Source organism: Balaenoptera borealis, assembly GCF_965194805.1.
Source record: "Balaenoptera borealis genome assembly, chromosome: 9".
NCBI classification, from domain to species: Eukaryota; Metazoa; Chordata; class Mammalia; order Artiodactyla; family Balaenopteridae; genus Balaenoptera; species Balaenoptera borealis.
Window position 1 is genome coordinate 117,042,363 of NC_138873.1, and position 24,875 is coordinate 117,067,237.

A 24,875-nucleotide genomic window follows, 5' to 3' on the forward strand; every position below is an offset into this window, starting at 1 on the left:
GTTTACGATGTTTCCGTGAGAATGCATTCTGGTTACTGCTTACAGCAAAATATTTTCTTTCCTGTGCTGCCCCAATTTGAAGGAACTCCTATAACTTGAATTTAGGTGGTCAAATATAATATCCAGGGTGAGTGACATTTAGCTTTCCCTCCAATATTTAGAAATCCCTTAGTTTTGATGTGTAGGTTATACTTACAAATATATCTATCTCTTTTATTCCTTCTTACTCATTTTCAGTAGCTGGGAATAAAGAAGAGATAAAGATATGTCCATTTTCTTCTTCTTTGTTGTCGGCTGTTTAACTGTTTCTTGTCTCTCTTTGCACAGCTAGGTCTTTGCTACCTGATTCGAGAGTCATTCAAGTAGGACTATCCTGGTCTCATAGGTAACATCACAGTTTACTTCGAGAACAAACACTTGTATCTTTGGCTTGTAAATGAGCCTTCTGTTCATCGGTGGTACCTAGCTTGGGCTTTGGTGTAATTTAACAACAGAAGAGAGGAATGTGCAGGCGACATTTCCAAAATGTACTACATCCTTTTCTTGGGTTCCTGCTCTCTGGGGATCCCAGTTAGCTTGGGAAGCCTTAGTTTCAAAAAACATTTTTTCACTCTGCAGAGTTTCTCCAACCACGAGGTCAGCAGAACCTAAGATGGTGCCCTGAATTACCGTTCGTTTATTTCCATTCTGTTACACGTTTTCTACAAGTTAAGAGTTCCTTGGGGCTAATACTATTTGTTAGAGCAAGTTGGCTCATTGTTTCTGGGCAGACTTCATTTTCCATTTCTCCAGGCTCTTCTTTAGGAAATGTGACAGCTTCTGCCACCCCTGGTTTTTCCTCTTGTGCTCCTGTGGCATGGTGTCCTGTGGTTGTGCATTGTGTGCCACCTGAGAAGCGCCACCTGGGCACAGCATACTGTGACCCTAGGGCCTGGGGAGATTTCCACAGGTCCATGTGCTTTCTCCTCCTACTCAGTTCCCTTTCATTCATAAAACTGTCCAGTTTTTGAGCTGGAAAAAAAAGAAGTCTCTAAACTCAACTCCTTATTTAGTAGCCATGAGACGTGGGCCTCAGAGAAGTGTCCTGATTGCTCAGTGTTACGTAAGGAATCAGGGCTCAACCAAGGCTGGGAGCCTTTTACCTGCCCCTCCCCCCGCAACTCCAACCAAGTCCAAGGCCATTTCTACCAGTTGCACTACCTCAAAACGCTCTGAATGGGAGCCCTGCCACATCAGTTAGGGTTCTTTGCAGTAAGCAAAGGAAAATGACTTTGACTAAGTCAAACAAGGGAGAAGACATATCCTGGGGATATAACGGATTGCTTAGAGAATTAAATGAAGATTTGAAAAATCAGGCCTTAGGACAGACAAAACTTGAGAAGCTACAGGAACTTCAGCCTCAGAAATCTGAGGCCCAAACCTCTGGGTGCTGCTTTTGGACCCTGTGGGTGCCCTCTTGAGAGTGGAAATGTCCAGAGAGCATCTGAGTAGTTGATCTCAGCTCCTGTACCCACCTCTACATGTGTGTTTGTATCTGAGAGAAAGAGAATTTGTATTTTTATTTTGTGAGGGTGAGGAGGGTGATTTACTGTGGTTGACAACCCCAGCAGAACCACATGATGTGAGGGAGGATCAGTTTGCCCAGAACAGGGATGGAGGGAGGTAGTGTCTGCTGGTACCCGAAGATGAGGAAGGAACGCTGGAGGGAACCAAACCATGCATGAACTGTGTCCTACTGACACTTACGCGGATGGGGTTAGAGGGGATGCTGATCAAGATGCTTCCTAGCTGCAGTGACCCTCTCTTCTGTTTCTTCCTTTGCCTCTTTTCCACTTCCTTCTCCCCTTGGCTCCTCCTTACACCTCCTCCCAGGCTCTGTCAACACAGAGCAAGGTGCCCCCTCACCTTCCTGCGTTACCAGTTTACTGCATCTGGTAGAAGGTGGGTGAAGAGGAGGGTCGGGAGGGTGTGCTGGGCAAGTATAGATTATACTTTTAAAAGTCGAAAGCACAGTGATGGGATGGCCTCAGTAGATTCCTGCGTTGTCAAGTGCTTGCATGACCTCCCTCTTCCCCTGCTTCTCTCTCCAGGCTCTTCAGAATAGCAGATGGAGAGTCAGACCCAAGTACTGTCTTGTCACTCTGTTGCCACTCGAGTTGAGAAGCAATTTTGATTTGAAAACATATAGCAAACAGGGACATTACTTAGGTAATGGGAGCACAGCCTGTCCCTGGTTTACCAATGGGTCAGGTTACTCTCTGATGATTGGGATTGGTTCCTTGGTGACTGAGCTTAGTGACCCCGAAGATGCTGAAACTACAACTGTATCTTCAGCTTGGTGTGCAATACAACTGTAAACCTGGATTTCTATTCATTTGATGACAGGAGTAACTCTATTCATCTATCACTTTCAAAAGCACAAACTAGGGTAATGTTCTGGCCTTTGTTAATGAATTGTTAAATAATCACTATTATTGTTTAATTAAAATTTAAACTCTTAGCAAAATAGTGTATTCATGAACTATTTACAATAGCCAGGTCATGGAAGCAACCTAGATGCCCATTGGCAGACGAATGGATAAAGAAGATGTAGTACATACATACAATGGAATATTAGCCATAAAAAGGAACGAAATGGGGTCATTTGTAGAGATGTGGATGGACCTAGAGACTGTCACACAGAGTGAAGTAAGTCAGAAAGAGAAAAACGAATATCGTAGATTAATGCATATATGTGGAATCTAGAAAATGGTACAGATGAACTGGTTTGCAAGGCAGAAATAGAGACACAGGGGTAGAGAACAAACGTATGGACACCACGGGGGGAAAGCGGTGGGTGGTGGTGGTGGTGGGATGAATTGGGAGATTGGGATTGGCAGATATACACTAATATGTATAAAATAGATAACTAGTAAGAACGTGCTGTATAGAAAAATAAAATAAAATTCAAAGAAATAATCTAATAATAAAATTCTTAAAAAAATTTTTTTTGGGAATTTCCACCGCGTTTATGGTTGCATGGTACGTGGGTGCTGCTGTTCGCGGATTGGAATATAACAGGCACCAGAGGATTCCCGCTCTGTCCCCTGGTCCTGGAACTTGCGACCAAGGTTGTATGTCCCCATATCCTTGTTTAATGGAGAGAACTCAACCAAGCTTCGTTGCTGATAGCCCCCAAAGCATTTGATTTGTCTGTGAGAAGCTGAAAATCATCTTTTAGAAAGTTGCGCTTTGATTCTCCACCCCCTACCTGCAAATCCCTTAATTATGCTGTAGAAATTGGGGCTTTTTGATTGGGGCATGTCTCTCACAATCTGGTGCTGATTTAATTGCATAATGACTTTCTATTTCACTGGTATTCGAAGCTTTCCTAAACTTTGGAAGAGCAACCCATACCTTGGGCTAGGCCCAGGTCACTCTTCTCTCTCTCTCTTTCTCAAAGACTGTTACGGCATCAGGAACCAAGAGAAGTGGTTTTCTCTTAAAACAGTGTCTCCACAAAATACCAAAGCAATGAATCTGCTGATTGCCAAGGCCAGATATGTCAGGAAAAAAGATGAGGGCGGTAATAAACAAGTTTCTCCTGATTCTGCCCACATGTTTGCAGCTGGAGCGGCTAAGAGGAGATAACAGATGAATCCTCTGAGTAAAGAGGACGTCTTGCCACCTGTGAAGAACATTATTCAAATGCCGACAAAACCTTTGAATTCAGAGGAGTGGGATAAACTTAAGGTAGATTTCAAAGAAAAGGCTAACTTTGAAAATTAGATCATTTCACAGATGGTTAAATGCCATATTTCTGTAGATGTGGCCAAATCTGTGCTGGCCTAGGTAGCTGCAAAAAACAATGGTATTGTAGGCTATGATTTGCTGGTCAAGTATTTGTATCTCTGTGTTTTTCATAAGCAGACATCAGAAATTATTGATGTCTATGAAATCATGAAAGCCAGATAAAAGCACTTAGAATCTGGAGCGTACACTCTTCTCATCCAGGGATTAATCCATACAGACAGATGGAGGGAGGCCTTGCTGCTGTTAGAGGACATCAAACAAGTCATGATTCCTTAAAAAAAGGACTATAGTGACTGTATCCAGGGAGCCCTATTTCATCAAGATGTAAATGTAGCCTGGAATTTGTATCAAGAGTTGTTAGGTCATGATATTTTTCCTATGTTGGAAACATTAAAAACCTTCTTTGATTTTGGAAAAGACATGAAAGATGATCGTATTCAAACAAACTACATGACATTCTTTTGTATCTAAGAAATAATCAGCTATATCCTGGGGAGTCATTTGCACACAGTATAAAAGCATGGTTTGAAAGTGTTCCTGGAGAACAATGGAAAGGACAGTTCACCACAGTCCAGCAAACTGGTCAGTGTTTGGGCTGTGGAAAAACTGTAGAGTCTATTCACCTGAGTTCAGAACAGTATGAATTTCTCAAGGAAAAAATCATGAGGGATGTGATAGATGAAGGTGACCAATACAAAAAGACAACACCTCAGGAACCTGAGATTTCAGAACTTTGTAAATTACTGTCCTCCTTTTGATATTGTCGTTGATGACCTCAATGTTGCCAAAATGTTTCCTAAAGCTCGTGAGTCTCAAGTTCTCTTGGATGTGGTCTCTCAGCTAGCCAAGCAGAATCTTCAAGTGCTGGTCCCAGGCTGGAAGCATATGTTAATGCAGAATTCCTGGTGGAGGAAGGATGATATGGAAAAGGTGCAAAAGCAAGCCAGCTTTTTTTTTTTGCTGACAACTTCTCAGAGGATGCCGTTCCTTCTGTATGCCACACTGCACTCAGGGAACCACTGCAAGTTTATCACAAAAGATCTGATGTGGGACCACAAGGCCTGTGTTCCTGATGCCAAGACCCAATGCCTGTTCTTTAAGTGGCAGCAAGGACATCAGCTGGCAATTGTTTGTAGGCATCCGGGATCAAAAATAACTCTTCAGCATATTCTCATCTTTGACACCATGGTGCCAACAACTGGAGACTCGTGGCACATACCTTACGATGAGGACCTGGTGGAAAGATATTCCTACGAAGTGCCAACCAAATGGCTTTGCCTTCACCAGAAGACATAAAGACTCTTACCCCCATGCTAAACTTGTGTTTGGGTGTCCTCCTGGTTGGCATCAGAGCTCTTAAGTTAACGCTTGTTTAGAGTATTGCTTCTATCCTGTTTGTCCTGTTTGGTCCAGTTGGTTTGCATATCAATAAATTGATTTTTTAATTAAAAAACAATTTGTGGGGGGACTTCCCTGGTGGCACAGTGGCTAAGAATCCACCTGCCAATGCAGGGGACACAGATGCAAGCCCTGGTCCAGGAAGATCCCACATGCCGCGGAGCAACTAAGCCCATGCACCACAACTACTGAGACTGTGCTCTAGAGCCCGCAAGCCACAACTACTGAGCCTGTGTGCCACAACTACTGAGCCTGCACTCTAGAGCCCATGTGCCACAACTACTGAAGCTCACATGCCTAGAGCCTGTGCTCCACAACAAGAGAAGCCAGTGCAACGAGAAGCCCGTGCACCGAAACGAAGAGTAGCCCCTGCTCACTGCAACTAGAGAAAGCCTGTGCGCAGCAATGAAGACCCAACACAGCCAAAAATAAATAAATAAATAAATAAATAAATAAAAATATATATCTAAAAAAAAATTTTTTTTTGAAGACAATTTAAAATTTAAAGGAAACAAAGTACCTGTCTAAAGAAGAACTGGAGTGGGCTGCTTAGAAAATTCTCAGCTATTCTGAATTGCTCTCCTTTAAAGTATATCCCATAGAAGAGACAATACTGACCAACTCTATTAGACCTATATGAAAATAGGCCATGATTTTTACCTTTTTTTCCTCTGTTTCTAAGACTATATGGAATATTTGAGGAGAAGATTGCCCTCTGCCAAGAGGAATATGAATGGCATGGTAGAGTGTTATGTAGGTAACACATTCTATATTAAACTCTTATATCCCTTTAAATATTTAATAAGGTTCAGTAAAGTGTATTCTTTTGGGAATTGAAACATTATGAAGTACCTAGAAGCAATCCTGCTTGTCAGATCAGAGAGCTGAACATTAACTTTTTGAATGCATTTAATTATCTGTGGAAGCATTTAAACACAGTGGACTTAGAAAATGATAACATGGAAACAAAATGTACATATTTTGATTTCTTCTTTTTTTTAATTGAGATAAAATTCACATTACATAAAACTCATCATTTTAACCATTTTAAAGTACACACTCCTGTGGTTTTTAATATATTCACACTATTGTGCAACTACTGCCACTAATCCTCAAACACTTCTATCACACCCCAAAATAAACTCTACTCCCAATGTTTCCCGCCCCCATCCCCTGGCAACCACAGATTTACTTTCTGTCTCTATGGATTTGCCTAATCTGGACATTTCATATCAATTGAATCATACAATATGTACCCTTTTGTGTCTGGCTTCTTTAACTTAATATAATATTTTCAAGATTTATCCAAGTTGTAGCATGTATCACTACTTCATTACTTTTCATGACTGAACAATATTCTGTAGTATGTACATTTCATTTATTCATTGATCAATTGATGACCATTTGAGTTGTTTCCACTTTTTGCTCTTATGGTTAATATTGCTGTGAACATTCATGTACAAGTTTTTGTGTGAACATATGTTTTCAGTTCTTTTGGGTATATACCTAGGAGTAGAATTGCTGGGTCATATGGTAACTCTATCTTTAACTTTTGGAGGAAATGTCAAATTCCACAGTGGCCAAACCATTTTACATCCTCACCGGCAATGTGTGTTCCAATTTCTCCATAATCTCCCCAACACTTATTTCTGTTTTATTTTATTTTAGTTAAATTATAGCCATCCTGGAGAATATCTCATTGTAGTTTCGATTTGCACTTCCCTAATAACTAACTCATGATGTTGAGTATATATTAATTTTGCATCTACACCTTTATGCAAATGAAGCAACAAATGTAACTGAACAGAAAACTCAAGCAGTGTATATAAATTAACATTTGATGCAAACATCATGTCAACATGCTGCAGTTTCTAGTCTGTAACACTTACGTGTATATCTCCTGTAGACCTCCAATTACATATATGTACAGACACATATGAAAATAGTCTCATTAAAGCGGGCCTTAGTGTTTGGGATTCTCAGCTGACTGTGACACAGACCTGAGTGACTTTCTGAAAAGAGATGCATCTTTCTGTAGTTGTTGGAAGCCATCTCAATACTGAACACAGGAAATGTCCTGGACATAAAAAGTAGACTTGATGACTGCATTCAATAACTTTTTATGCTCTCTTTATAGTTTTTCCCTTTCTTCTCTTCCTGACTGGGTGTCGACTGTCACCTGACTTTTCTTTCTGTTCTGACTGTAGCAGTCCACTTTCAAATATGGACCTTGAAGCTCTATTCTAACAATCTGTTGAAAAGTTGTTTAAAATAATAGCAAATAGATGCCGAGTGGTTTCCTTGATAAGATTACATTAGGGCTTTAGAAGATGGATTATGCGATGACTGTTTTGACTGTTTAGTTATTTCTCCCTTTCTGTTACTAGTTTATTTTTGGAGACCTGACCCCTTGTATCTCATTGCAAATATTCCAATGAACTTAGTGTTTAAAAACACCTACTCGTGTGGACCTTTGACACCTCACGCTTTTATGAAGCAGGCTTTTTAGACTATAAACCAGGAGTATTTAACTAGGGAAAATTTCAGACAAGGCTAAGATGGTCTGATGTCCCAGCAAACATTTACTGTGGTGCTACATAGCTGATCTGATGTCTGTCTTGAGTTCCATGAGCCTTATGGTGTTAATTACCACTTTTAGCAGATGTTTGTTGACAGTTAATAAACTCAGTTGCTACTTGTTCTTTTCAGAAGTAATTATAGATCCTGGTTGCACTCTTAAATTAACAGCACATACAAGAGCTGTTCTCACCTTTTAACCACTTGCACCCCCCAGGCCTCCCTAAAATGGATCTGAGTTGTGATAAATGTTACTTTGGGGCTTAGGGTAATGCATTTTCCTATCCATGCATACTTGTAACTACCACATTAAAATAGGATACAAACACCTTTATTTTTCCTTACTCAGGTGTAAACAAGTCACTTATGTAAGTACTACTGTTTATCTTGGTTGTTTTGTTCTACTGCCTCTTTGCTATGGAGAGTCTGCGATGTCTATAGCGTCAGTTTTGGGAAGGTTCATTTTTTTCTCTGAAGAAAAATGGTGCTGATGAATGATTTAAGGAAACTGTATTTAAATATCATTATTTATAGTGAAGCTACTTTGTTTTATCCTACACCATGGTCAGGCTAATACTGCCTGATATTTTGTTCCTACCCTCCACCCCCTTATCCAGAAAACTACCAGCTCTTATTGTGATGATGGTGGAAAGAAATGATAATGATGCTTTGACTCATTAGTTCTCCATTTAATGAAGTCAGATAAAAATGGTAAGTAGCCCAGATCACGTCTAAACAATTTAGAAAGTGTTATCTCCAAGGGAAATAAAGTCCTTTGGCAATAATTTACAAGTTGTGTGGAGAAGTTGCTATGAATAACAGATTGGCAAATGAAAATTTTTCAAATTTCATATTTTGAAATTTGAAAAATTTTCATATTTTCCAAAGGGTTACACCTCCTCCCAGATTTCTACACATCTGTTTCTTTCTAAAGTTCACCTGATCACATGCACAGATTTCAAAGTATCTATGATTACTAATCTCGTTTGATCTAGAAGCTGCATATTGCCAAACACAAGGATTGGCGGACATCTCAAGGATCGAAGGTCTGAACAAGGAGTGAGTATGACTTGGAGGAGACTTAGGAAATTATAAAGTCATGCAAAAATAATGAACTTGAAGAATGGGTAAGAGGGAAAGGCACCGGATTGAAGAAATATTGTTACCATGCACAGAGAGAAAGAGAGAATTGCAAGAAGGGTGAGATGCAAAAGCATTATTGTGTGTGGGTAGACGTAGGTGAAAGATAAGGAGAGAAAACAAGTTTCTCTTACCTGAGTTGTCCGTCATTGGCCTAAACTGATTCTTGGTGTTATTAATAGTGAAGGCTGACTTCTTAAGGAATTTTCCCCCCCCCCCCCGATATTTAGACCGAAGTTTGTTTCTTTTTAAATTTATCTTCCATTTGCATGGAAAATTCATATCATCTAGTTATGTTTTCTTTATAAAAGCTTGAAATCTTTGGGAACAACATTTCCTTTAAAGAGTTTAGTTATTAATAAAAAGTAAATAATGAAACAGTTACTGTTTCTTAGACAGTTTGATTGCTTTTTCCAAGTATAAAAATGTAATCTAATATTGTAAAGCCAGTGTAAATACATGTACCAGACATCAGCAGGATCTTTGCTTTTACTGAAATGATACTGTGTGTAACATTGCCCTCTAAATCTACACCACTGATTGTAACTGCTAGAGCTAAGACTATCTCTAAGGATTCATTAGAGTTTTAGGAAGGCAGTATATTACACTGGTAAAAGTATATACTTTGGCATCAGACAGCCTTCAGTTCAAATTCTGATTCAGTCACTCTCTATCTGTATCTTTGGGCACATAGTTTCCTTAAACCTTCATTGCCTACTTTGTAAAAAAAAAAAAAAAAAAAAAAAAAAAAAAATATATATATATATATATATATATATGATGCTTGTAAAGCATACACAGTTCCCTCTGTATGGTGACTGTTCATAAGTATTTGTATTATGATGACTATTATCATCCTTTGTCTTTCCTCTTCTGTTATTTAAAAATAATTAGTAATTCTCATTTTTCCCTTTTCTCATCTGCTTCTCTTGACACCTCTTTCTTCTCATTCATATATTATTATTATTTTTAACATCTTTATTGGAGTATAATTGCTTTACAATGGTGTGTTAGTTTCTGCTTTATAACAAAGTGAATCAGCTATACATATACATATGTTCCCATATCTCTTCTCTCTTGCGTCTCCCTCCCTCCCACCCTCCCTATCCCACCCCTCTAGGTGGTCGCAAAGCACCGAGCTGATCTCCCTGTGCTATGCGGCTGCTTCCCACTAGCTATCTATTTTACATTTGGTAGTGTATATATGTCCATGCCACTCCCTCACTTTGTCCCAGCTTACCCTTCCCCCAACCCCATGTCCTCAAGTCCATTCTCTAGTAGGTCTGCGTCTTTATTCCCGTATATCATTTAGCAGGACTTTAGATGGAATAGATATATCAATTTTAGAACCACAGGACTTTACTCTAGATGTCTGGCAAAGAAAGGGGAGCTGTTTCTATGGAAAATATCACCAAATTTCAGTCTCAACTATTGTTTCATTCACAGTGACTGATATAAAATCAAAACTGAGACATGAAGAGAAGTAGAAAAATATGATTCATAATAAAAATAAAAAATATGAGCACACTCACAGAGATGTTGGAATTAGTAGTTTTTATACTGCACATATATTATGAATTAAGAATTTGCTAATTAAAGTGGACCTTTTAAAAATAATTAACCATATAAATATTATTTGGAAGCTGTTTACCTAAAAATTACATAAACAAAATATCTAAATGACAGGTCTAACTTTTAATAATAATATTGATAGTAATAATAATAATACTCGAAGACTAAGAAACAATAGTCTTTTTAGGAATAGCACTAGTTGTAATATAATTAACAATACAGTGATATATAAGCACAAGAAAATTGTATAGAATCTCGTAAGAGGTTCTGCCACTTTCTATATGTATGATCTTGGGAAGGTCCGGCTACCCCGGAGCCTCAATTTCCCTATGTGTAAAATGGGGATAATAATACCTGCCCCCAAAAACTGTTATGATGATGGCATCAGATTGCATTTGTAAGTAGTTTAATAACAGGAACAGGTACACACACTAGATTTAACCAATAAAGTGAAAATTAACCTTTCCACTGAAATGGGGTTATAAGAAGTTCTATTATTTCCATCTTGATTTACTTAATCTCTCTATACAGATGAGCAGTCCTAAATCAGCAGTTTACTTGAGGAAAACTTCAATGGAAAAGTCATTTCTCTGTAACATCATCCATTAACACGAGGTTGCAGCTCTGGCTTTTCAGTGAGGCTTTGCTATTGATGTTATTGATTATTAGTACACGCTTTTTCCATATTAAAACCTATTTATTATTTTCCCAACATGTAATCTGTTTTGGTAACTGAGGTGAATCACAAAATTTTTGAACAAGAAATGAGTTTCTACATTCAATTTCTTAAACTAACCAGGCACTTAGCACACAACTTTAATGAAGTTATTTGCCTAGAGGCAAATCAATAATTAATTTCCCCACTCAAAAGCTATGACTTGGGTGTTTCCCTTAAAGCATGCCAATTAAAAACAGAAAAGCCAGACTATAAAAAGTATATATTTATTGACAAGTTGGAAGATGTTGCCAGGCTTTTTTATAAGCTCTCTGAAGATTATTGCTTTATTTGAAAAGAAATTTTAATTACCCTTGGTCAGGATGCTGAAGTCTTAGCATTATATTCCTACTTTGTAATACACACCCAGCTCACACTGATAATTTCCCCGTAGTTGTGGTGATTAGGGAGAATCATAACAGACAGTTGATCAACTTGCTAGGAGATGACTGTGATGGAAAGAACGGCTTTGAATTATTCTAGTTAATTTAACCCGTATACTTGAGAGAACAAGTGATACTGGTTGCTATGAAGTATTTGCTAATATAAAATGATAAGTTTTAGCACATGTTCTTAACAAACCTGAAACTGAGCTGGGAGAGTGAGAAAATTCGACTTGTATTCAGTTTAATTTCCAAAACTATGAGTTTATCTGAAGTATCATGCTAACAATTATTTTCCATCTGTTCACTCTGTTCTGGCACCACTGGCCTCCTCTCTGTTCTTAAATAAGCCTCGGAGCCTTTGCACTTGCTATGGCCTCTGCCTGGCCTGCTCTCCTCCCGTGTATTTGCATTGGCCCATTTCTTGACGCCCTTCAAGACTTTGTTCAAGGTCATTTTCTCAGAGTTGCCTCCTCTGATCCCTATACGTAAAATTATACACCCCAGTCCTCCCAATCTCCCTTAGTCTGCCCTGTTTCTTTCTAGAGCACCAATCTAATTATCTTCCGAAGCACTATGTATTTAGAAATACTTATTTGTTTATCGTTTTCTCCTCTCTCCCATCAAATGTAGACTCTAGGAAGCCAGGGAATTTTACTTGTTTTATCCAATGCTGTCTTTCCAGCACAGAGAATATTGTCAGATACCTAATGAAAACTGAATACACATTTGTTGAATGAATGGATAAATGCTTTAATAAATAAAGAGAGAGATTCAATGTACTAGCTTGAGCACCTGGAAATGGCTCTAATTGATTATTTGGCGGCTTGCCTCAAACCTGGACTCATCAATGGAATGTGCCTGATGAAGTTAAAATGCCAGAAATAAATTGGTACCTTTTTTTCGGCCTCGTGGTGTGGATTGCGGGAGTTCCCTGGCCAGGGATTGAACCCGGGCCATGGCAGTGAAAGCACCAAGTCCTAACGATTGGACCACCAGGGAACTCCCAATAAGTTGGTATCTTGTAGAAAGATAAATCCAAAGAATTTAGGGAGATTTGGTATTTCGCAACTTTGTTCCTTAAGGGGATAATAGAAAACACTTCTAGACATTAAGAAATTCATTGGTGAGGGGGGTGCAGCATTAGTGAAAAAGACTGCAGTGGTTACCATCTCTAGGAGGGGATGATACCACCATGTGCATTGGTAGCCTTGGTCGACTGAGGGCAAATTAGCAGCACTTAATTAGCCAAGGATGGTGGTGTGGTTCTGTAATAATCACCAGGTTGAGAGTGTTAATAATAAAGTTTGACACGCAGAAGACTTTGGAAGTGGCTAACTGATCATGGGGGATTCTAGGACTGAAATTGATGATATCCTACTAAGGTCCTACTTAAAAAAATCTCTAGGTTTGGCAGTGTCCTGAGTTACTCACTACAATGGAAATTCACGGTCCCTCCCACACTTGCCTGACCTGGACTCAGATCATAGACTCAGAGCTCCTTAAATGAAGGGAAAGATCTGTCTCACTGAGGAAGAACCCTGCAGTAGTCTCAAGTATATCTTCCTCTAGTCGTTTTCTAATATTTTATAAAGTGTGTATTACTGATGATTAACTTTCTTATTTGATCCATAGGTAGCAGATCAAAGTTGTGACTGACTTGATAGAGAAGGACTGACTATCCCTCAGAGATAGCGATGGTGGCTGAATGATTGTGGGTATTCACTTTTGGGGAGAAGACGCACCTGCTTTAATTTGGAATATAGATATTTTCTTTATGTCAGGTACGGACACGCTATTGTTGCTATTGCTATTGTTGCAATTATATGTATAGGAAGAAGGTTGTGTTTGGATGGAAAAGTCCACAAGACTGGGTTATTGATGGTAGTTAATCACTACTGATGCTCTGTCAGCAACCACTCCTATCACGCTCCAGCCTGTGTTCTATATTAATCATTTTTGAGTCTCACTGCAACTCCTGTCTCTTGTTTATGAAATTTTTCCACTCTCTGAAGTCTACAACATATAGTCAATACTACACAATTTAGTCCTTAATTATATACTGTCTTTTTCTTAACTAATTTTATATATAAGTGCTTCTACCCTGCTTGATATATTATTTTAAAATGAGGATATCTTATATTCTCTTTTGTACCATGCTCAATGACCTCTGAACTGTTAATCTAATGGAACTTCCATTTTCATAGTATCTCTTTTAATCTAATATTTCACACTCATTTATAATTTAGACGAGCAAAGACTCAACTCAATCATAGCAACTCAGTCACAAAAGCTTCGTTATAACAAACCAAATAGATAAGTCTTGACACTCAAATTCTGAAAGTCTGGGAAAATTAAAATATATCAGCCTTTCTGATAAGAGATCAAAGTACCCATTCTTTATTTTACGAAAGCAACCAGCAGAGGGAGCAAAAGAGATGTTTAAGTGTCCTTGTTTCTGCTTGCGGACCTTCCAGGATGGTTGCTCTCTAGAGCTAGACTATGTTTTTAATATATATTCCCCGTAATCCCAAGGCAGAAATTCTGCTTTATAATTACCATGCACCTGTGAAGTCAGTTCTAAGAGATTCTGCCTACAGGATTTCTTTCTACAATCTTGAGTCGCATGAAAACCTCTAAAGCTACTAGGTGAAAACTCAGGACTAAAATTTTAGGCCTTCAAAACCCTAGCTAGCTTAGGAACTACATCAAAGGAATTTTGAATGAATAATAAAATTAGCTTTCGAGCTATTACTTAGGATAAATGATAATAAATGTTTTCTATGATCTGTGTTGTCTAAAACTTTTGAAGAGATTTTCACACATACTCTACATTGGAGATTTTACTACATTCACGATAAAATTGTATTTATATTTGATCAAGAAAATAAATAGAGACGGTCCTTCTGAAAAGAATCTTTCAAATATATGTATTTAAGTATATATGTATACACATGTAGTACCTATACTATACATAATGTGTCTACATTCCCACTTAAAATGTCTGCCAAAACATTATAGGCCAAAAGAGCTTCTCATTACCCTGAGCATTTTTGTTTACATAATTCTGTCAAGTATAATGATGAAGAAGGCCAAAGACTTGTGTGCGGCTTACAACATCCCTTGCAAAACTTTAGGAATGTCATTTCTTGAATTCTTTGGATGAGTTCAATATGAGGGCTCCTTGGATGTATAAGATCTAGTTTCCCAAACTGTTCCTTGAATTTAATAAGGTTATATTAAAGTACAGTCACAGGGGAAGTGAAGAAGCAAAGAAGAAGAAAAATCTGTGATAATGCAAAGCTAATGTGAGTTTAATGTAAATCATTTTATTCATCTGCTGAAGGATATCAGAAAAAGGAAGCACTTCATTTTTAAAGAGAAGATAATGATAAATAATGTCTGTGTAGTTTCTCTGTGTTGGGGATGTATAAACTCTTATATCAACAAAATATAACACGAACTTGGGACTTTCCAGATATCCTGGCATGCTGGACATCTTCATCATTTTAATAATTTTTTACTTTAGGTAGGATTATGTTAGATTTAATTATTTGAGTTGATCTTCAAAAAACAAGTCATACAGAGATTCCTCTGACTGAGACTAATGAGATTATTTTTATGAGGGAGTAGATTGGATAAGTGTGTGTGCGTGCACCTAAGTGTGTAACTGATCAACAACAGAAATAACTTTAATATTTGCTTCCTCAAGGAAGAAACAAACTTTCGTATTACTGTGAATGTCTTTTTTTCCCCTGTTGTCTCTTTCTATCCTGTAGTGAATTAGTTTTTATTAGAAGGTGGTTATTCCTTGTGCTGGAGGTATAAAATCACAGGGTAACCGGACCTCTATGGGGGATACCTTTTCTGTCTTCTGGCTGGGTAGCTGGGTTGTGCAACTCATGGAAAGAACAACGTTAAGGCTTGAGAAGAACACTCCACGGAGAGTTTTGTAAGAACATCCAGAACAGAAACAAATAAACTAATGACGGCATTCTTTTCATGAAAGACACTAATAAAGCAAAGTTTGAAAACTCAAAGTCAAAAAGCATCTTTTACTTTAAAAGAATTTAAAGCCCTAGGGAGATCTAACTGCCTGGTACTTCTTGGTTAATGTAGGTTAAAGAAGCTCATTGTTTTAAGTTTTTTTGTGGAGTTGGCATGGATAATATTCGAACTTGTTGAAGTGATGCAAAGATTGGGAGAAGGTACCAGAAAAAAGGTGGCCTGGTGTGGTTCAGTGAGTTGGCTTGGATTAGCAGTCCAGAGATGTCAGTTCTAGACCTATCTTTATCACTTAGCGATTGACCGTCCTTGGCCAGTTCAGCACATTTGTTTCCTTACCTGCCAAATCTCTTACCTCTTCTTACAGGATAACATGATCAGATGGAGGAACTTTGAAAATACCTATAAAAATATGAGCTATCTTTATAAAAATTACTTGTTGATATTAAAAATACTCAAGTAGATGAGCATTATGGCTTTTTAAAATGCATTTTTATTATACTCTAGAATCTATAGTTTGAAAATAATAAAACTTAACTAGGACTATGCCAAAGTGCTCTGATCTTTGGGAATAAGATGGAAAAAATGCAATATTCATTAGAACCTTTATAGTGGTTAGGGAGATGACCTTAATAGGTTATCAAATTCACAACCTCGCACAATGGACCAAGTTTAAGCCAATTCAATTAAACGAGATTTTCCATTGTTTACCAAGACGACCACAGCCAGCCAGGACTCCATTCCAATACAAGCAGTTTCAATATTATGCAGTCCTGTCTTATGTAATTCTTGATTCTCAAGCCATACTCACATGGGGATAAAAATAGAATATTATGATTGTTGCCAATTGGTATTTCTCTGGCACTGTTCCTATTCCCTACGTGAGAACTCTAGACCACACTTATACGTCTACTAAATAGTTGTATGACGTTCTTCAGATGTATGTCATCTACCATCAGCAAATTTATCCTTCTAACCACCCAGTGGCATCCTCTGTTCTACCTTCTTTCTCTCTTACCCTGACTCCTTATAGTATGCTCACTGCCTTCTGGTATTAAAAACAGCAGCTTTGTTGCCAGTGTTGCCCTATGAGGATGATTCTAGAAGCAATAGCGTCTGTGCCCAGGCTGCCGTGCCTATCGCTGAGTGTCTTGATGAATCTGTCACAGCATCAGCCGCCAGTGTCTCCTACTGTGGGAGGTGAGACTGGCCCCAGTGCTGCCGCTGCCTGAGTGCTGCAAGTCTGTCTCAGCTGTTCTTGTTTTCACTTGTTCCTCCGTGGATCCTTCCACACTCTGGTACTTGGCCGTGAGCCTGCAAGCTCTGGGATGAGGGGAATAAGAGTGACTGACATTGAGTTGTCCTTCTAGTTATCTCTTCCCTTTGATTCTGGCACATCATTCGTGAACCAAACATGTGTGCTCAGTTCCTTTTCTCTGTACGTTTTACCCAAGGAAGGGTTTTAATCTCCCATGTAATACTCCCTACTAGGCACCCCGTAGCACCCTGCTAGACACAGGTGAATATTGTTTAGGCTTAAACTGATACACTTACTGTGCCCCAAGTACCCCAATAAAATCTCTTGATCATGCCAACTTTGAGCCTTTTCGCTTAGTTTGATTCTTAGAGAGGACTCGTGTTTATATTAGTACTTCATATACTTACGGGTCATGGACAGCCCTCTCATCCGTCATTGCTGCAAAAAAATATCCATCTCAATGTTTTTAAGTAAGGGTGTTGTTTTATAGACTTTTATTTATCTTTGTGGTTGTAGGCTTGAAGGCTTCTTCAACGTATTCACAAAGTAGGACACCTTATTCTAAAATGTCACCTCTCTCTTCTACAAGGTTTCTTTGCTCGTCGAGCCTAAAAGATGAGATGAAGCATTATTTATGGGGTCCTAACATAACCCCTGCTCTCCGTATGCCTAGTGTTATTGGATTCACATGAAGCATGCATGCCTTTTAAATGATGCATAAGAATGAAGTGTTATAGCAGGCTCCTGGTTTACCCTGGCTTGTAGTTTCCCGAGAGATGCCAGAATTGGCCAAGGAACTCCTTTTTAAAAAGATGGAAAAAATTCCATGGAAGGCAAACATAGATCACTTCAAAAATCATTTTTCTCCCATTTCTCTTTGGCTCTTCAGTCCATAAATATCAAAGCCCACTTTCAAAAGGTACACATACCATATTTATATTGGAATATAATAGCAGGGGTTCTGAGAACCATTCAGACATTTAACAAATGTCAGTTTGAAACAAATGATTTTATTCCTGGCTGGATAAAATCTCCAGTAGTCATCAAATTTGGAGGCTTCTCTTAAAGATGATATGGCAATTCACTAATATATGTCAGAAAGCAGATTGACATGTTTTGTCAATATATTTTAGTTTCCCTAATTTATCTTAGTATATTCTAAAGGGTCTTTCTTTCATAGAGATCCCATGAGGTATTCCTGGAAAGAAGGGTTCCATGGTCAGTTAGTTTGGGAAAGGCTTCAAACCATAGTCTCAGAGGTCCTGCAGCAAAAATAAATTTGCTTAACTCGTTTAACCCATCTAGTCCCAAACTAATTTGACCATAATAACCAAACTCTCCCTTTAAAAAAAAAAAAAAAAAGAATGTATTTAACACCTTGTGGAACACAATTTGGTAATTATTGCTCTGTTGTTCTTATTTTTTTTAAATAAAGATTTTTTTTTTGATGTTGACCATTTTTAAAGTTTTTACTGAATTTATTACAATATTGCTTCTGTTTTATGTTTTGGTTTTTTGGCCTCAAGGCATGTGAGATCTTAGCTCCCAGACCAGGGATCAAACCTGCACCCCCTGTATTGCAAGGCGAAGTCTTAACCACTGGACTGCCAGGGAAGTCCCTATTGCTCTGTTTTAACCTCTCTGACTAACTCTTTGGACTGAATGGGTCATTTATTCTAATTTTCCCTTCCATACATGTTTCAGGTATTTCACTGGTTCTATTTAGTCAACAGGAGTCTTCACATGGCCTATACTTTTAACCTCATTCTACTCACATTTTCATATGTATTTTTCACACATCCTTCTTTGACAAAATAGAATTAGGTTTTCATCATGGGTAAGACAAATGCAGAAATCATTTAAACTTGTGTTTTTTAGGTGAGGCTTAGGCATTCTCTTAGGATCAGGATGGTGCTAAGCCTGGTTGTCTCTTCTCTGGTAAAATACAAAATACGCAAGACAGGCCTCTCAGAGAAGCAATGAACTCCACAGCTGCAAGAAACTAGATACCATCTAGGCTGAGTCTTCCATTTGTGCCAGGAATCAGAGGCCCAGGTTATCAAGGTGACTGGCCTCAGCTTAGGCCACAGTTGTAGCTGAGCTGGATTTAAGCCTGGTTTCCTGACTCTTAGTCCTTTAACTTTTCTGCTAAATTTGAGGCCTCATAGACCTCTGGTGGGGTAGTTGGATCTTACTGCAAATTCACCTCTGCTATTTTCACCAAGAACAGAAGTCCACAACTGTTGTCCTTGGTTTTGAAAAGCACAGCTATAGAGATGACCATGTAGTAAACATGTTCTCCGAATATTAAATTCCACCAAAATATTTCTAAACAAAAAAGTGTGTGTTTTGCCTGTGTGTGTGTTGTCTCTGTGTATGTGAAGGTGGTGGTGGTGGTGGTGGTGGGGTGGGCAGGATAGGGGAACGCACACTCTAATTGACTTAACTAGACTAAGAATACATTTGTTCTGAGCTTCCAGGAACAAAATAAAATAAGTAAAACTGTCATCCTATTCGAATAATTGTTGAGTATTTTTTCTTAGTCAATTTCTTTTTTTAGGGAGCTATTAAATAGGCTATGAAATAGGTTGGTGGTGAAAGATGAGCTGGTAGCAATTATTTCCCCATGTCCTCACTGACTTGGATAATGCTAACTTTTCTTGGTTGTATACAACCTAACTAAAAATGCAGATCCAGTGACTAATGTCTCGGGTGTGTCAAAATGGCAGGAAGGCCGTGTTTGCAACTCATCTCTCTATTTCACATTTCCCTCTCTTTCTAGATTAATTTCCTCTTAACTCATCAATCGAAGTCCTTTCACAGACAGATACAGATTCTCTTGCAATTACCTGGAGGGATCTCCACTCAAGTATTTGTTGGAGGACCGTTGGGTTGAGTAGAGATTTTAACAGGGAAATAAGCACTGCAGAATTATGTCCATCTGTGTACAAGTATTTATGGGAACAGTCACAGTGGCTGAAATAATTGATGCAAAGAAAAACAATTATGAAACAAATATGACATGGTGTGGATACAGCAGAAGATTCCATGACTTCCCTCTTAATTCCTCTCCATTATGGTTGTGTTTATTAAATCTCAAATAATCAGAAAAAAATTCTGAAATTGAAAAGTGGTTCCCAAGATCTGGCTATACATAGTTACCATTATTTTCAAGGCAAGGACAATTATTAAAGAAAATAAGAGAATTATATTCTGGCCCATTTACCAAAACATGACATGATATTTGAGAATTAAAAAGTATAAATAAGAATAAATTTACTTTTTAAGAATGTCTGTGTAAGAAATTGTAATTATTAATCACTACAGCATTGACATGAATTAGAAAAAGAATAGTAAAACACGTGAAGGGAATAGTATTCAATTCATTTACAAGGATAGCTTGGAGTTCTTATAGATTTATAGTATATCTCTTATGATGAATCTAGTTGCCAAGAGCCTGGGAAGACTGGATTTTGGCATAAAGACAGTACTTCATGCAACTTTTGCTGGTTTTATCACCTCTTCTTCTTCCAGAACTCTGTAGAATACCCTTTTCATGAAATCCCTTTTAGACTCTTCTTTCTTTGGTACCCCTTCCCTGAATTTTACTGTTTCCACCACTCCCGACCACCACATGCCAGACGATGATCGATTCTGTCCGTTCAACGTCTCTCAAATCTGTTTTTGGGACCAGAAGTGTTGCAACAACACCTTGTTAGTTCCCCTTCCTCCATTCTTGATTTATTGAATCTGTTCTTAAAACAGCTACCGGAGTAAATGTGTCTATAATAATAATGCACTGACTGCTTACTCTATTCTAGGCACTTAACATACATCAGGCCTTTTGATTCTCATAGTAATATCATTACTCCATTTTGTTAGATAAGGAAAATTATGGCTGAGAGAAACCAAGTTGCCAATGGTCACACAACAGGAAGAGGCAGAGCCAGAGCTGAACCTTCAACGTCTGAAACCCCATTTGCCTCTCTAACTATTACACCACACTGCTTCTTCAAGCCAATCAGACGGTATTACAGTTTGTGTTCATTTTGATGTTTCTGTCACTCATGAAATTGTCAATTTGGGAAGGCAGCAATTTTCTCAGTATGCTCTCGTTCCACTGAGTAGAACAGTAAAGGAAAACTATGTGACATGGTTTTTATGGCTGTTTTCTGGTATTGACTGTTTATTAAGCCTATCCCCAAACCAAGTGTTTCAATGGTGCAGAGAGACAACGCATGGATTGATGTGTAGGTTAGAGGTGTGTGAGTGGTAGAGAGGATTAGATATTTAACGAACTGTGGTTGCTTAATTCAGTTGATTAAAGCACCATAGGAATGAAGTCACGTTTATGGATTCAGTGCCTGTGCGGGTCCGTTTATTTAGTCATGCTGCACCCTTGACCTCAGCCCACCTCCTTGCTAATACATACTATTAGCTGAAAGCAAAGTGCAATGTGAATGGAAAAGAGCAAATCCCTCTTCACACTTGGAAAAAATTACTCAACAAGCATGTCCTACTGACACTGGCAAGGAAGCCGGGCAAGTCATTAAATCTTTGTTTTCAGTTCTTCTGAAAAATTCATTATTTGACAAAATGCCATGAATCATATACAAATTTGAATCCCCTTTATAAAATTGCTTTAACTGCATTTTAACAAATGAAACATTAAGAGATAGATTTAGGTGAAAATAGAGTAGAAACTATACTGATAACCTCAGTTTTACAAAGAAAAATTTATTAACGTATCTAGATAAGAATGGTTAATAGTCAGCTATTTGAGCCTTTTTACTTGAAGTGTTCACATCTTCCTGGTTCTTAAATTCTTTTCATCAGAGGTGAATGATGGTAACCTGTGATACTAGATTTTCATATTCTTGAAGTAGAGCTGTCATAATTGGAGAAAAATAAAGGAAACTCAGGTTAATATTTTTCACACTGTTTTCTTCCTTTCCAACCAAAATAATAAATAGTCCACATAAATGAACCACCACCATCTTTGAGGTGCCATAACTGAAAGCCGGTTTAATTCCTGTTTACCACCTGTTGCTTTTTTCTTGTCATTCTGTCCACCTATCATGGAAGAATTATTGTTTTCTTTGTAATATTATCTAATATAGGAGAATGAGTGTATTTGTTTGTTTAACACATATTTATTGAATTTCTACAAAATAAATACATATTTATAGGACACTAGTCCCTGGAGATAGAATTGTGAGCAAAAGAGGTTATGGTCCTCTCCTCACGGATACTTAGAATGTAGTGGGATGATAGACATTGGTGAAATCTTAATTTATTAAACAAATATTTACTGAGTACATCTATGTGCCAGGTAATTTTGCAGGCACTGAGGATGTAGAGCTAAAAAAGACCTACAAAAAAAATTCCTTGCCTCATTGAGCTCATATTCTTATGAGAAGCAAGAGTCTATAAACAAATGAAAAACAGTAAAAAAAAAAAAAAAAGATAAGATAGATGATAATGAGAAAATGGGGAAAAACAAAGCAGGAGGGTGATATGGAAAGTGGTGGGATATATGGGTGCAGTTTTAAATGAAGGGGTTGCTAAACTTCCACAGAAAATATGACATTTGAGCAAAGAACAGAAGGAAGTGAGGGCAAGGGTCATATCTCTCAGCGAAGAGAGAAGAACAGGGCAAAGTCCTGAGGCAGGAGGATGCCTGGTATATTGTCAGAACATCAGGAAGGCCAGAGAGGCCAAGGAAGAGAGAGCAAGGTGGCAACTAATATGAGATGAAGTCATGAACATAACAGGGGGCCAAGGCAGGTAGGGAGGGATATGGAGAGCCATTGAAGGTTAGGATCTCACTTAGGTTTTAATAAGATCTCTCTGGCTCCTGAGTTGGGAATAGACAGCAGAGGGTAAGAGAGAAGCAGGGAGGAAAGTCTCTGATCCAGACCAGACATGATGATGGGTAGATTGGACCAGAATGGCAATGGTGGGGGAGGTGAGAATTGGTTGGTTTCTATATATATTCTATTATTCCCAATAAGTGGTAGAGTATCATTGACTATATTTTGGGCTGAAAACAGGTTCATATACCATACCAAAATATTTTCTAACATATTTTGTATTATGTTTGAATGTTAGGATAAAAGAACCCATAAATTACCAGTGGATAGTTCACATTATATTATCTTTTCATTGAAAAACCATCCATTGGGTTCTCATTCAATTTAGACTAAATTCCAGACCTTACAATGACTTAGAAGGCCAACCTGATCTCCTGTGCTGTCCAGTATGGTAGCTACTAGCCATAGGTGGCTCTTGAGGACTTTGAATAAGGCTAGTCCAAAATGAGACATGTCGCTTATAGAAAATCTACAAAAGATTTAAAATCTTGGTAAGAAAATAAGAATATAAAATATGTTAATAATTTTTCAAATAGTGGTTACAGACTTAAAGGATAATATCTTGGAATTATAGTGGAAATATAGTATTAATATATACATATATTTTTAATACATCTTTATGGGAGTATAACTGCTTCACAATACTGTGTTAGTTTCTGTTGTACAACAAAGTGAATCAGCCATATGCATACATATACCCTCATATCCCCTCCCTCTAAAGCCTCCCTCCCACCCTCCCTATCTCACCCCTCTAGGTGGTCACAAAGCACTGAGCTGATCTCCCTGTGCTATGCTCCTGCTTCCCACTAGCTATCTATTTTACATTTGGTAGTGTATATATGTCGATGCTACTCTCACTTCACCTCAGCTTCCCCCTCCCACCCCGTGTCCTCAAGTCCATTCTCTATGTCTACGTCTTTATTCCTGCCCTGCCACTAGGTTCATCAGTACCAATTTTTTTTTTTTTTTTTTTTTTAGATTCCATATGTTTGCATACAGTATTTGTTTTTTGCTTTCTGACTTACTTCACTCTGTATAACAGACTCTAGGTCCATCCACCTCACTACAAATAACTCAATTTCGTTTCTTTTTATGGCTGAGTAATAGTCCATGGTATATATGTGCCACATCTTCTTTATCCATTCATCTGTTGATGGACATTTAGGTTGCTTCCATGTCCTGGCTATTGTAAACAGTGCTGCAATGAACATTGTGGTACATGTCTCTTTTTGTATTATGGTTTTTTCAGGGTATATGCCCAGTAGTGGGATTGCTGGGTCATATGGTAGTTCTATTTTTAGTTTTTTAAGGAACCTCCATACTGTTCTCCATAGTGGTTGTATCAATTTACATTCCCACCAACAGTGCAGGAGGGTTCCCTTTTAACCACACCCTCTCCAGCATTTATTGTTTCTAGATTTTTTGATAATGGCCATTCTGACCAGTGTGAGGTGATACCTCATTGTAGTTTTGATTTGCATTTCTCTAATAATTAGTGATGCTGACCATCTTTTCACGTGCCTCTTGGCCATCTGTTTGTCTTCTTTGGTGACATGTCTGTTTAGGTCTTCTGCTCATTTTTTAATTGGGTTGTTTGTTTTTTTGATATTGAGCTGCATGAGCTGTTTGTATATTTTGGAGATTAATTCTTTGTCCGTTGTTTCATTTGCTAATATTTTCTCCCATTCTGAGGGTTCTCTTTTTGTCTTGTTTATGGTTTCCTTTGCTGTGCAAAAACTTTTAAGTTTAATTAGCTCCCATTTGTTTATTTTTGTTTTTATTTTCATTACTCTAGGAGGCAGGTCAAAAAAGATCTTGCTGTGATTTATGTCAAATAGTGTTCTTCCTATGTTTTCCTCTAAGAGTTTTATAGTGTCTGGTCTTACATTTAGGTCTTTAATCCATTTGGAGTTTATTTTTGTGTATGGTGTTAAGTAGTGTTCTAATTTCACTCTTTTACATGTAGCTGTCCAGTTTTCCCGGAACCACTTATTGAAGAGGCTGTCTTTTCCTCATTGTATGTTCTTGCCTCCTTTGTTATAAATTAGGTGACTATATGTGTGTGGGTTTATGTCTGGGCTTTCTATCCTGTGCCACTGATCTATATTTCTGTTTTAGTGCCAGTGCCATACTGTCTTGATTACTGTAGTTTTGTAGTGTAG

The 24,875-nt window shown here is 38.0% G+C and overlaps 1 pseudogene across 1 annotated transcript; it reads left to right on the plus strand.

Moving 5' to 3' along the window:
• The first annotated feature begins 2,962 nt into the window (after nucleotides 1-2,962).
• LOC309634691 (mitochondrial ribonuclease P catalytic subunit pseudogene) lies at nucleotides 2,963-15,221 on the plus strand (annotated as a pseudogene). The gene has a single exon. The product of its transcript is annotated as a mitochondrial ribonuclease P catalytic subunit pseudogene (transcript).
• Nucleotides 15,222-24,875: the final 9,654 nt, after the last annotated feature.